This window comes from Narcine bancroftii, chromosome 5 (genome assembly GCF_036971445.1).
Source record: "Narcine bancroftii isolate sNarBan1 chromosome 5, sNarBan1.hap1, whole genome shotgun sequence".
Taxonomy (NCBI): Eukaryota; Metazoa; Chordata; class Chondrichthyes; order Torpediniformes; family Narcinidae; genus Narcine; species Narcine bancroftii.
In genome coordinates, this window is record NC_091473.1 from 108,231,844 (window position 1) to 108,243,982 (window position 12,139).

A 12,139-nucleotide genomic window follows, 5' to 3' on the forward strand; every position below is an offset into this window, starting at 1 on the left:
GTTTTGGGATTAGTTATTTTGTTTTAATTTTAAATTTTAATGACTAACTCATGATTTTTAGTGCATTTCCAGATTTGAAGATGCCTTCCCTGACCTCAAATGAATCATCATATTTATTTATTCATTCAATTTATTTATTTATTTATTCCATCAATATTTATTCATTTATGTAGCATCAGTACAGCCCACCATTCAACCACTGACACACCATCTGACTCATGCATGGTAAAAGATTGCCCGCCCCTGATTTAGAAGAAAGTTGCAGATTACACAGGGGCAAAGTGGCTTCACTCTGGGCAACTAATATTATTCAATGAGGAAAGCCAAATAAGCATATTTTCCTTTATTGTCCATTAGCTCTCTTTTGCAACGAGTTAGCTTTACAACCAACTTTCAGAATTTCAGTTCAATTTTCATCATTCAGACCCAAGCCTTGAAAATTTACACAAATTTTCATCTTTAGTACACCACAAAGAGTGCATGCACAAGTAATAAAATTTTAAAAAATGATTAATATTGAATCTGGATATGGATTCCTAGGTTTCCAAAGATTACACAACCACCTCCATGTCAGTCACCCATACAATTTTTTTTATATGTACACGAGCTGTATTTCCAGCATACCAGATGCAAATAAAACGATTAAAATACACAAATAACATCTTTAATCTTTCTTGACTCATTTAATGATTTCTTTTCTTGGCATAGTTGTTTTTCAAGTGAACAAAAACTACAAAGCTACAAAGCTTCAAAATTTTCCACGGATAACATCCGACATGCAGAACATTATTTTCTTCCTTAGAGGAGCAAAGATCAAGAGTGCAAATAAACAAACCAATATTGATTCATGGAAAGTTGCAAACTATAATATCATGGATCTTCTATGAAGAGACAGTCAACAAGGCAGATTCTGACTGAGAGGCTTTCAGTCATAATTCCATAGACACTAGTTTCACACCTCAGCCATGCACACAAACCAAATGTCTGACCTGCAGTTCCTCTCATAATGAACAAGATTAGTATTACAACACATTGATTAGTAAAGTCAAACTAACCTCTCTCAAAATGTTGGGCTTCATTGTTTTTGGTAAAAAATACATTCCCAAAGACCACGGGGTAAAACATTTAATTCTCCCACCTCCACACACACACACACACACACACACACACACACACACACACACACACACACACACACACACACACACAAAATTACAAGCATGAATGCAGAATTAACCTCATAACTTTGCTTTAAGAATGCTACTCTTCACAATGTTCACTTTGGCTACAACCTAATTTAATTTCCTTGAGTGCGTGAAATGTTGGGAGAGTAAAAACATGACAAAAATAGGAAAAATGCATGTGATTGCATAAACAAAACTTTAGATGTTGTCAAAGAAAAAAGGTAAAGAGCACATTGGTCTGCAATTGTTATCCTATTTTAATTAAGTTTGAGATCTTTAGAATCAAAGGTCTCCTGGAATACAGTTTTTTTTTTGCACTACCAATAAGTGATAATTCTGCCTTGTCTGCATGAAAAATCTCAGGGTTGTATGTGATGTCATGCATGTACTCTGACAATACGTCAGAAATCAGATAAATTGTTCTTAACATCCAAATATACTCAATTTGCAAAATCTTTAAAAAAAATCCAAACTAAATGAGAATGAAAACAAATCCCACCATAAATGATTAGAATTTTTATTAAAGGCTCTTCATTAATAAATGCAATAATTTTTAGGCAGGTGTATCTTGATTTATCCAATTCTAGTGCTATGTGATATTCCCTTCCTTGTTAATAAATAATGTTCCACTTAAATGCATCAAGTAGAAACATATTAGCTAATGACAGACGTCACAAAAAAAATCAAGAGATTCCTTGGAGGCAACATGTGGCAAAAGTAAATTCAAACCACGTAAACAGCAGAGGAACATTCGTAATATTGTTTACGGTATTAATTATAATCAGGCCTGGTATCATTTTGTGCCTCACTGGTACTCAAAGTAGAGCATCAGATGCCGAGGTCAAACATCCTCGTTTTCTCCGAGGACTGTCACTAAGATGCGATCAAATAACGTGCCGGTACCACCACCACCACCACAGCCCCCCTCCCACCCCCCATCGGTCCAGCGCTTTAAATCTGTCACTGGCCTAAAAAAAAATAACCGAAAGTAAAACCCTGAAGCCCTGTGGGCTAACAGCACACATCTTTGGTAAATAACTGCTTACGTGTTTTGTTTTAATACACCCCCAAACTCAGGCCTCGGATTCTTACCGGAAAGATCGGCCAACGGTCCAGCGCACGTCCCACCATCTATTTATTAGACCAAAAGCTCCCGACCACCAGCAGGCCGTCCACAAAACAAACCCACAACGCGCAAAAAGCTCTGACACCTTCCGGTGGCGTCACAAATGCAGCTTCGAGGTTATCCACCTCTCCGCCGGAAACTACACGTCCCGAGAGCCTCCGCGCCCCTGCCCCAGCAGCGCAGACAGTGGTTAGCGGTGTGACAGCAGAGTTCTGCTTTTGGAAAGCATTCGCATTTCATGCAAAGTGCCCGCTGGAATGGTATCCCGATAAGCATCACCACTTCCAAATGCTTTTAGACTGAGCTTTCACGCTCATTGGTTTTACCCAGATAGATAGGACAGCGCTTTCTTCTGTCTGATGGGGTTCTTGTGGTGGAAGTTAGCCGGGAGGTGTAGCGTGAAGAAGCGTAATCATTTCTAAAGGGTGGGACCGCGATCAATAACAACAAGCAGACTCGCAGAGAGCTGAGGAGCCGTGCACTGAGGTAGAGCTCGTATGGAAAGTGGGAACTGCACACGGGGGTGGGTTGGGGGAAAGCCGGCACTGAGGGCTGATAAATTTGGATCGTGGGCCGGATCCAGCCCGCAAGGCTGTAGGTTGCCACCCCTGATCTGGACAATCCAAAACTAATTCCATTGCTTCAAATTCTTACCATGTTCATCTCATAATATTTTATCATTTTTTTTTCCTTCTTAAGGCATCTAAATCAGCCATTATCAGTCTTTTGTTTGGCTCTGACCCCCCGCCCCGGACTCTGCTCAAAGTTTATGGGTCTCCTGCGAAGATATTAAAGGCTTTAATGACCTCAAACACCTGCTGCTGGCCCGGTTCCAAGGCTGGTATGAAGGGAGATTAGGGCGGATCACCCTTTACTGGGAGGCGGGTGTTGGGCGCGACGACTTGCCCCAGTAATCACACAAAGACTGAGGAGAACGACAGGCTTTATGAAACACGAGACTATTGGCCCGGGTCCAAGCCAGTGAAATGAGAGGAGGATGAGGAGGCTTCACCTTTGTGGCTAGGGTCACAGGGGAGGTCCAGGAGAGGATGTCTCCTAGACTGTGCCTGTAGAACATACAACCATATCATTACATTCACCCCCTCTTTTAAAAATAGAGACCACCGGGAACAATCACAAGGAAGAGGGGGGGGGGGGAGGAGCAAAAAACGGAAAGAAAGACAGACGCTCCCCCAGTCTAGAGGTTCAGTCGCACAGGCCACTTCCTCCTTCTGCCGGACCGCCGAGGGGCCAACGTGTCCGTGCATTGCGTCGCGGGAGAGGCCGAAGCGGGAACCATTGGGGGTCGGGGGACTCCCGGGGGGTAGACTCCTGGAAATCCGGCGTGGAGACAGGCGGCTCGGACTCCAGGATTGTGCTCCTGTGCCGTGTGATCAGCTCCGTCGTCTGGCCGTTTCAGGGTCTCCGGCACTCGCTAGTTCTCGGATCGGTACAGTGTCCTCGTGGCCAGCATGAATGCGTATTGGGGGTTGGCGTGAATGAGGTGCACTGCTTCCACCAGTGGGTCCGTCTTATAGCCCCTGACGTACTTCTGTAGCAGAACTGGCCCTGGGGTTGCCAACCAAGGAGGGATGGATGAACCGTTCGCCAATCTCCTAGGGAAAACAAAGAGGCGTTCATGAGGGATAGTGTTAGTAGCGGTGCATAGCAACGATCGGATGGCATGGAGTGCCTTGGGAAAAACGTCCTGCCAGCAGGACACTGGCATGTTCCTAGTCCTGCTGGTGGCTATGCCTCTGGCCGTTAGAACTGCAGCTTATATTCGGCGCAGATCTGGCAGCCTCTGGTCATGGACCGGACGTCCTCTCCGGAGTACGGGAGGTTCCAAGTCTTGACGAAGTGGTACAGCCTCGTGACTCCAGGGTGGCATAGACTGTAGTGAAGGGCCTGGAGACAGTCGAGATGCACGCTGGCGCACGTCCCCCGGGATAAGGCATCTGGGGGATCATTCAGTTTACTCGGCCGATACAAGATATCATAATTATAGGTGGATAGCTCGATCCTCCACCAAAGAATCTTGTCATTTTTGATTTTACCCTGCTGTTTCACATTGAACATGAAGGCCACTGCCCTCTGGTCTGTCAGCAGGGTAAACCTTTTACCAGCCAGCTAACGTCGCCAGTGATGCACCGCCTCAATGACTGGTGCCTACTTCTCGACAGAGGAGTGCCGTACTTCGGGATCGTGCAGGGTATGGGAGAAAAACGCTACCGGCCTGCCTGCCTGGTTAAGTGTGGCAGCCAGTGTGAAGTCGGAGCCATTGCTCTCCACCTGGAACGGGATGGATTCATCCACGGCATGCATTGTGGCCTTTGCGATGTCTCCTTGGATCTGATGAAATTCAGCCTGGGCTTCCGCCGATAATGGGAAAGTTGTGGGCTTAATCAGGGGGTGGGCTTTATTGGTGTAATTGGGCACCCATTGTGTGAAGTAGGAAAACAGCCCCAGGCACCTCTTCAGCGCCTTTAGGGTGCTTGGGACTGGGAGCTCCATGAGGGGTCGCATGCAGTCAGGGTCCAGGGCAATGACACCATGTGCCATGACGCATCCGAGGAGGGCCAGGCGATCTGTATTAAACACACACTTGTCCTTGTCGTACATCAAGTTGAGGGACTTGGCCATACGTAAGAACTTGGCAAGATTAGCGTCATGGTCCTGCTGGTCGTGGCTGCAAATGGTGAATTGTTGAGATATGGGAACGTTGCCGTCAGCTTGTGCTCCTCCACCATCTGATCCATCACCCTCTGAAAAGCAGAGACACTGTTAGTCATACCAAAAGGCACCTGCAGGCAGTGGAATAGTTTGCCGTCGGCCTTGAATCCCATGTAGACTCAATCGCTCGGACGGAGGGGGAGTTGATGGTAAGCCGACTTGAGGTCAATGGTCGAAAAAACTCTATATTGCGCAACCTTGTCGACCAACTCGGCTATTCGGGGTAGCAGGTATGCGTCCAACTTGGTGAAGCAGTTGATGGTTTGACTAGTCAATCACCATCCGGGTCTTGCCCGTCTCTCTGACTACAAGGACCTGCACCCTCTATGGGCTGGAACTAGGGGCTACGATCCCCTCCGCCAAAAGTCGCTGAACCTCAGCCCAGATGAACTCCATATCCTCAGTGCTATAGCGCCTCTTGGTGGGGATCGATTTACAGTCTGGGGTGAGGTTTGCAAATAATGAGGGGCTACCCACAAGGTGGTGAGACTGCAGGACAATGCCGAAGACTAGGTGCTTGGTTGAGGAGTGGGGTCCGAGAGCTGGGGATTGTGAATGGTAAGCGGCGGTTGGGGGCCCCCGAACGCCATTGTCACACTCCTGAACTGACTCTGGAAGTCGAGGCACAGGAGGATTGGCACAGAGCTGGGGCATGATCAACAATACAAAATCATTGTAACATTCCCCCCCACCCCTCCCACCGTTAGAGACGCTACACAGTACCCCCGGATAGAAATTTGTTGGTCCTTCGCCGCCATTGATACCGATCCAGTCATCGGCCTGATGGGAAGGGAGAGTCTGTGGACACCATCGGGGTGGGTAAAGCTTTCAGTGTTGCTGCTGTCAAAAGAGGGAGTTCGTCTTGCGCCCATTCACCTCGATCTGCATCATGGAGTTTGTGATTGGGTGAGGGCTGGCTTGGTTCAGGATGACCAGTGCTAGGACAGGTACTTCCTTCTCCTCGTCGATGGTGTGAGAAACTGAAGTACCTTCACAGAATTTGCTCGAGACAAAAATTGAGAACAAAGAACATTTATTATACAACAATGCAAAGTTGGGTGCTTCCCCTTACCCTGGGAATACACACAGATACTGGGGCTGACCCAACTTTTATACATTTCATTTCAGTACAGAGATTCCTTCCCCCCAACATTCTTCTGCCTCCTGGATTGGTTTAGCATTAGGTAATTCTGCCCACGTGGATTCTAACTTCTTATCAGTTTATGTGCCTTCCTGCAAACTTGTTAGCCAGGAAGTATCATGTCTTTGTTCTTCACTCATTAATCAATCCCCAAGACTTGCTAAAGCTATCTACTTGTTATCTTGTTTTGAAGATCCTTAGTTTATTACACTTTTACAACCCTTCCTCTTGTTCCAGCATCCCTTCACCCTGATTTCACCCATAATACTTCATCTCTAATGAGCATTTGCTTGACTCCTCACATTCCAGTATCCCTTCACCTTAAGTTAACCCATAATACTTTATTCTTAATTGACACTTGCTTCCAGTATCTCTGGACTCCTAACATTCCAATATCCCTTCACCTTAAGTTAACCCATAATACTTTATTCTTAATTGACACTTGCTTCCAGTATCTCTGGACTCCTAACATTCCAATATCCCTCACAATGGGGAGGCCCAATGCCCAAGATGTTGACCATGCTGCCTTCGTCAGAGAAGAAAGCGGAAGTAGTGTCGTGGTGGGCGGAGTGATGTCATCGAAGTGGTAGGCCGCAGCGTAGAGGATGGGAGTGGTAGCGGGTAAGATGATGCCCCCCCCCCCTTACCGTGTACGCGGTTGGTACTGGAGGTTCCTTGGGCACACATGCCGCGCTGCTCCAGGCCAAGGATCTGGACCTACAGATTTTCTGATAATGGCCCTTCTTCCCACAGCCCGAGCATATCGCTCCTTTCGTGGAGCAAAGGCATCACCACTTCCGCGGTCGGGTTGGTAACACCCGATGTTGAGTCCCAGGACAGCGGCCCTCGTAGTGGCACATACGTGGTAAGCTCACTTCTGCCCGCGATCGACTCTGCATAGTGCTGGGCTGAATCTAAAGTTCTGATCAGTCGAATTGCTCTTTTTAGTGGGAGTTGATCCTCCTTGAGGAGATGTTGTCGGATATAATCCGACCTCAATCCTGACACACAGGCATCTCAGACTAGATCTTCCATGCACTGGGTCAATGATATCGTGGCTGTGGGGTTCCCCAAACAGTCTTTTCCCAGTGTAACCAGGGATCGAATGAACTCTTCAGCTTACTCACCAAGCTATTGTTTTCTAGACGCAAGCAGGTAACGGGAGTAGACTTCGTTCACCTTTGGCTTGTATTGTGCCCGTTGTTCAGCCATCACCTCGATGTAGGTTGCGCTGCTTCAGATTGCCTGGAAAGCCCTCTGGCTGACTCTTGCCTGTAGGACTTTCACCCTCTTCTCGTCCGAATCGACCACTCCAGCGGCAGCCTCGAGGAAGTTATTGAAGCAGTTCACCCACTGTTCCAAGAGTTCAGATGCACCCGGGACTTGGGGATCTACCTCTAGCCAATCAGGGTGCAGCAACCTTTCCATTACCGGAGACCTTCAAAAATCATGTGTATAAATTGTTGCCTCAATAATCACAGAGACAAAGACAGAGGGGAATAATAGGCTTTATTACACTGCTGGCCCGGGTCCAAGCTAGGGAAATGAGGGGAGGAAGAGGACACTTGACCTTTATGGCCAGGGACACAGGGGAGGAGTCTAGGAGAGGATGCCATCAGGAGGGCAGGCCAGCCTGTGCCTGTAGTACATACAACCATATCATTACAGTGGGCTAACCTCTACAGTGTACATGCACCTTTGTTGACCTCACCAAAGCCTTCGACACCGTGAGCAGGAAAGGGCTTTGGCAAATACTAGAGCGCATCGGATGTCCCCCAAAGTTCCTCAACATGATTATCCAACTGCACGAAAACCAACAAGGTCGGGTCAGATACAGCAATGAGCTCTCTGAACCCTTCTCCATTAACAATGGCGTGAAGCAAGGCTGTGTTCTGGCACCAACCCTCTTTTCAATCTTCTTCAGCATGATGCTGAACCAAGCCATGAAAGACCCCAACAATGAAGACGCTGTTTACATCCGGTACCGCACGGATGGCAGTCTCTTCAATCTGAGGCGCCTGCAAGCTCACACCAAGACACAAGAGAAACTTGTCCGTGAACTACTCTTTGCAGATGATGCCGCTTTAGTTGCCCATTCAGAGCCAGCTCTTCAGCGCTTGACGTCCTGCTTTGCGGAAACTGCCAAAATGTTTGGCCTGGAAGTCAGCCTGAAGAAAACTGAGGTCCTCCATCAGCCAGCTCCCCACCATGACTACCAGCCCCCCCACATCTCCATCGGGCACACAAAACTCAAAACGGTCAACCAGTTTACCTATCTCGGCTGCACCATTTCATCGGATGCAAGGATCGACAATGAGATAGACAACAGACTCGCCAAGGCAAATAGCGCCTTTGGAAGACTACACAAAAGAGTCTGGAAAAACAACCAACTGAAAAACCTCACAAAGATAAGCGTATACAGAGCCGTTGTCATACCCACACTCCTGTTCGGCTCCGAATCATGGGTCCTCTACCGGTACCACCTACGGCTCCTAGAACGCTTCCACCAGCGTTGTCTCCTCTCCATCCTCAACATCCATTGGAGCGCTTACACCCCTAACGTCGAAGTACTCGAGATGGCAGAGGTCGACAGCATCGAGTCCACGCTTATGAAGATCCAGCTGCGCTGGATGGGTCACGTCTCCAGAATGGAGGACCATCGCCTTCCCAAGATCGTATTATATGGCGAGCTCTCCACTGGCCACCGTGACAGAGGTGCACCAAAGAAAAGGTACAAGGACTGCCTAAAGAAATCTCTTAGTGCCTGCCACATTGACCACCGCCAGTGGGCTGATAACGCCTCAAACCATGCATCTTGGCGCCTCACAGTTTGGCGGGCAGCAACCTCCTTTGAAGAAGACCGAAGAGCCCACCTCACTGACAAAAGGCAAAGGAGGAAAAACCCAACACCCAAACCCAACCAACCAATTTTCCCTTGCAACCGCTGCAATCGTGTCTGCCTGTCCCGCATCGGACTTGTCAGCCACAAACGAGCCTGCAGCTGACGTGGACTTTTTACCCCCTCCATAAATCTTCGTCCGCGAAGCCAAGCCAAAGAGAAGAGATTACAGTGGGCTAACCTCTACAGTGTACATGCAATGCCATGTTTCACCACATTTACCCCTTCTTTTAGATAAAGTCCGGTGGGATGAAGTGCAACAAAATCCATTGTTACCATTCGTTACAGTCTTTTACAGTTCACGGATCCATCCGGTCAGGTGGCTTTAACCACCGCTGTGATCACCGCCTCGCCAATTGCTGCTCCTGAAGGGCAGTGACCTGAATAGCAGGCTGAATCTCCGGGGGCTGAACTGAATTAGTCCGAACAGGTTTGGGGGGGATGGTGCATGGGGGTGTTTGGGATTCAGTTCGTGGTTGCAGGGGTGGTGGGGCAGAGGCCTGAGGGGTAATGGTGGTGGGTTTGAGCACTCTTTTGTCGGCAAGATATAAGGGTTGGTGGCTGGGGCTCCTGGGTGCACCTCCACTGACGGAGCCCCCGTGTGAACCAGATCCTGGACAGACACTGTGTCTTCTCGCCCATCCTGGTACTGCACGTGGGTGTATTGAGGGCTCGCATGTAGAAGGTGCACTTTCTTAACCAGCGGGGCTGCCCTGGGATCCTTAATATGTCTGCAGAGTAGCACCGGCCCTGGGGCTGTCAGCCAGACCAGCAGCGTGGTTCCTGACACCAACCTCCTGGGGAAGGAGAATAGTTTTTCATGTGGGGTGGCGTTCATAGCTCTACACAGTAGGGACCTGGTGGCATGTAGCACTTCCAGAAGGACCTCTTGCCACTGGGAGAAGGGCATCCCTGTTGTATCCTGGTTGTACCATCAGAGGTCTTAATAAACACTAAAAAGTTTGATAGCACAATTCTTTACTCATTAAGTTACTGGTCATGTACTGGTAAAATGTCACACTGAGCATGCTCACCACTCAAGTGTGATGCGGCTCTTACAGTCTTGCAGTGTTCATGCTCCAGCGTAAAATAGTCCCAAGTTTCCTCAGTATATAATATCCCTCCTTCTTAAACAAGTTATTAAAAATTAAAAGATTTATTAAGATTTAAAATTTATTAAAAATAAATTGTTACTGCTTCTTTACCTGCAATTGCCATTAAGAATTGATTGTTCTAATTACACGATTGTAGTTCTATGTCCCGCATCGGACTGGTCAGCCACAAACGAGCCTGCAGCTGACGTGGACTTTTTACCCCCTCCATAAATCTTCGTCCGCGAAGCCAAGCCAAAGAGTTCTATATTCTTTTAAGGGAATCGCACTGGTGGTAGGATGTTGCTTCTCCGCCTCATAGACCTTGTTACGTTTGTTTGGTTCGGTGTTGTTAGTACGCTTGTGGGTGGTGGTGTTGTTTGCCTTGGTTCTCCTTTTGCTTGCTGTTCAGTCTTTATGGTGTTGTGGTTGGGATTTCTCCTCGCATTCCCTCACAATTTGTTGGAATTTTAGAAGTTGCTGATGCTTCTAGTGCTTTCCATGTCAGATCTAGTGTTGGGCAAATGTGGATCCTTTTTCGTCTCAGCTGCCTGCCAGATTCTGTCAATGATCTCTCAGCTTTACTAACAATCTTTGCTGGGCTCCAGGTTTTTATCACTGGCTCTTAAACATGCACATGCTGCCCTCTGAAGAGTTCTGGTAGTGTTTGTGCATTTTATTATAATGTTGATGACTTCCCTCTTGTATGTTAGTCAACTTTCTTTTTGTTTCCTCTTGGTTGTCTGGTGGATGGATTTTGCTTGACAGGGTTGCCTTGTACTTTCTGCCATTCAGAAGCTCTGCCCGGGATTTCACGTCAGCCCTCAAGGGTGTTGCTCACAGTGACAGAAGAGCAAGATAGGGATCTTCCTTTGTCTCTCAACACTTTGTGAGAGTGTATTTAATTGTCTGTACATGCCTCTCAATGAATCCATGGCCTTTGGGGTAATGTGGTGATGATGTAGTGATGGTGAACCCATATTCTGGGTTCACGTGATGTGATTTGGGTCCCATTGTCACATATCACTTGTTCAAGTACCCCCTGTTCTGTGAAGAGCGCACGTGCTGCAGCAGTGATGGTCGATGCTTTCAGGTCCTTCACTTTCCTGATGAAGGGGAATTTGAAGTAGTAGCAGGACACAATCAGATACCATTCTTGGTTTTCTGTGAACAGGTCTGCTCCCTCTGTGTGCCATGGCTTGGCGGATATTTCCGCAGGAATCATCTCTTTTTTGTGTATTTCTGGCTTGCCGGACATGTAACCACCATGTTTTTGATGTCCTTATACATGCCTATCCAGTAAACTGCTGACTTTGCTCTAAGTTTGCATTTCTCCATTCCCATGTGGCCTTGGTGTATTTTTTGGAGAGTTTATTTTTTCATTGTCTCTGGTATTATCGGCCAAGACCCTGCCAGTAGTACACCATTCTCTAGGGATATGCCGTCCTTGACAGACCAATACTGACATATTGTAGGCTGTACCTGTTTTATCCTTTCTGGCCATCCCTGTATCACCTGTTGGGAGAGCGCTGTAGCTCTTCATCCTTTACTGTTTCTTCTTTAATCTGGTTTAGTTTGTTACTGGTTACCCTGATGAGGTTATGTATCTTGATTTCCATGTCTTTCATTGATTTCCATGTCTTCCATGTACTGAGTTTGATGCTGGCCCCTCTTGTTCTCTCTATGACCTCATGTAGGTGGAGATCGTGGGTTTTCCCATCTTTGCCAAAGATCTGGATGTCATCTGCGATGCAAACAGCACCCTTGGATCCCCTGCAGGTCTAATCTGTCTTTTTCTGGAAGATATCTTGGCACACCTTTAGGCCAAAAGGTAAGTGCAGAAACTTGTACCGACCAAATGGAGTATTGTATGTTGTGAGCAGTGTCGATTCTTCATCCAGCTTGGGGAAAGACGTGACAAAGCATCAGCAAGTACCATTTCCTTCCTTGGCCTATACTTCAAGA

At 47.4% G+C, this 12,139-nt stretch overlaps 1 protein-coding gene and 1 long non-coding RNA gene across 7 annotated transcripts in view; one reads left to right on the top strand and one right to left on the bottom strand.

The window, feature by feature from the left end:
* Positions 1-2,393, bottom strand: part of LOC138763842 (terminal uridylyltransferase 4-like) — a 113,662-nt gene extending 111,269 nt beyond the window's left edge. For all 4 annotated transcript variants that reach the window (XM_069938688.1, XM_069938678.1, XM_069938685.1 and 1 more), the window contains exon 1: positions 2,277-2,393. The gene's annotated coding sequence lies outside the window, so the exon portion shown is untranslated. The remainder of the gene's footprint in view (positions 1-2,276) is intronic.
* Positions 2,394-2,450: 57 nt separating this feature from the next.
* Positions 2,451-12,139, top strand: part of LOC138763846 (uncharacterized) — a 37,707-nt gene continuing 28,018 nt past the window's right edge. For 2 of the 3 annotated variants that reach the window (XR_011357859.1, XR_011357857.1), the window contains exons 1-3: positions 2,451-2,796; positions 6,938-7,049; positions 11,872-12,005. This is a non-coding gene — a long non-coding RNA (uncharacterized lncRNA). Of the gene's footprint in view, positions 2,797-3,449; positions 3,761-6,937; positions 7,050-11,871; positions 12,006-12,139 lie in introns of those variants that run through there. The other variant, XR_011357858.1, reaches the window with a different exon arrangement.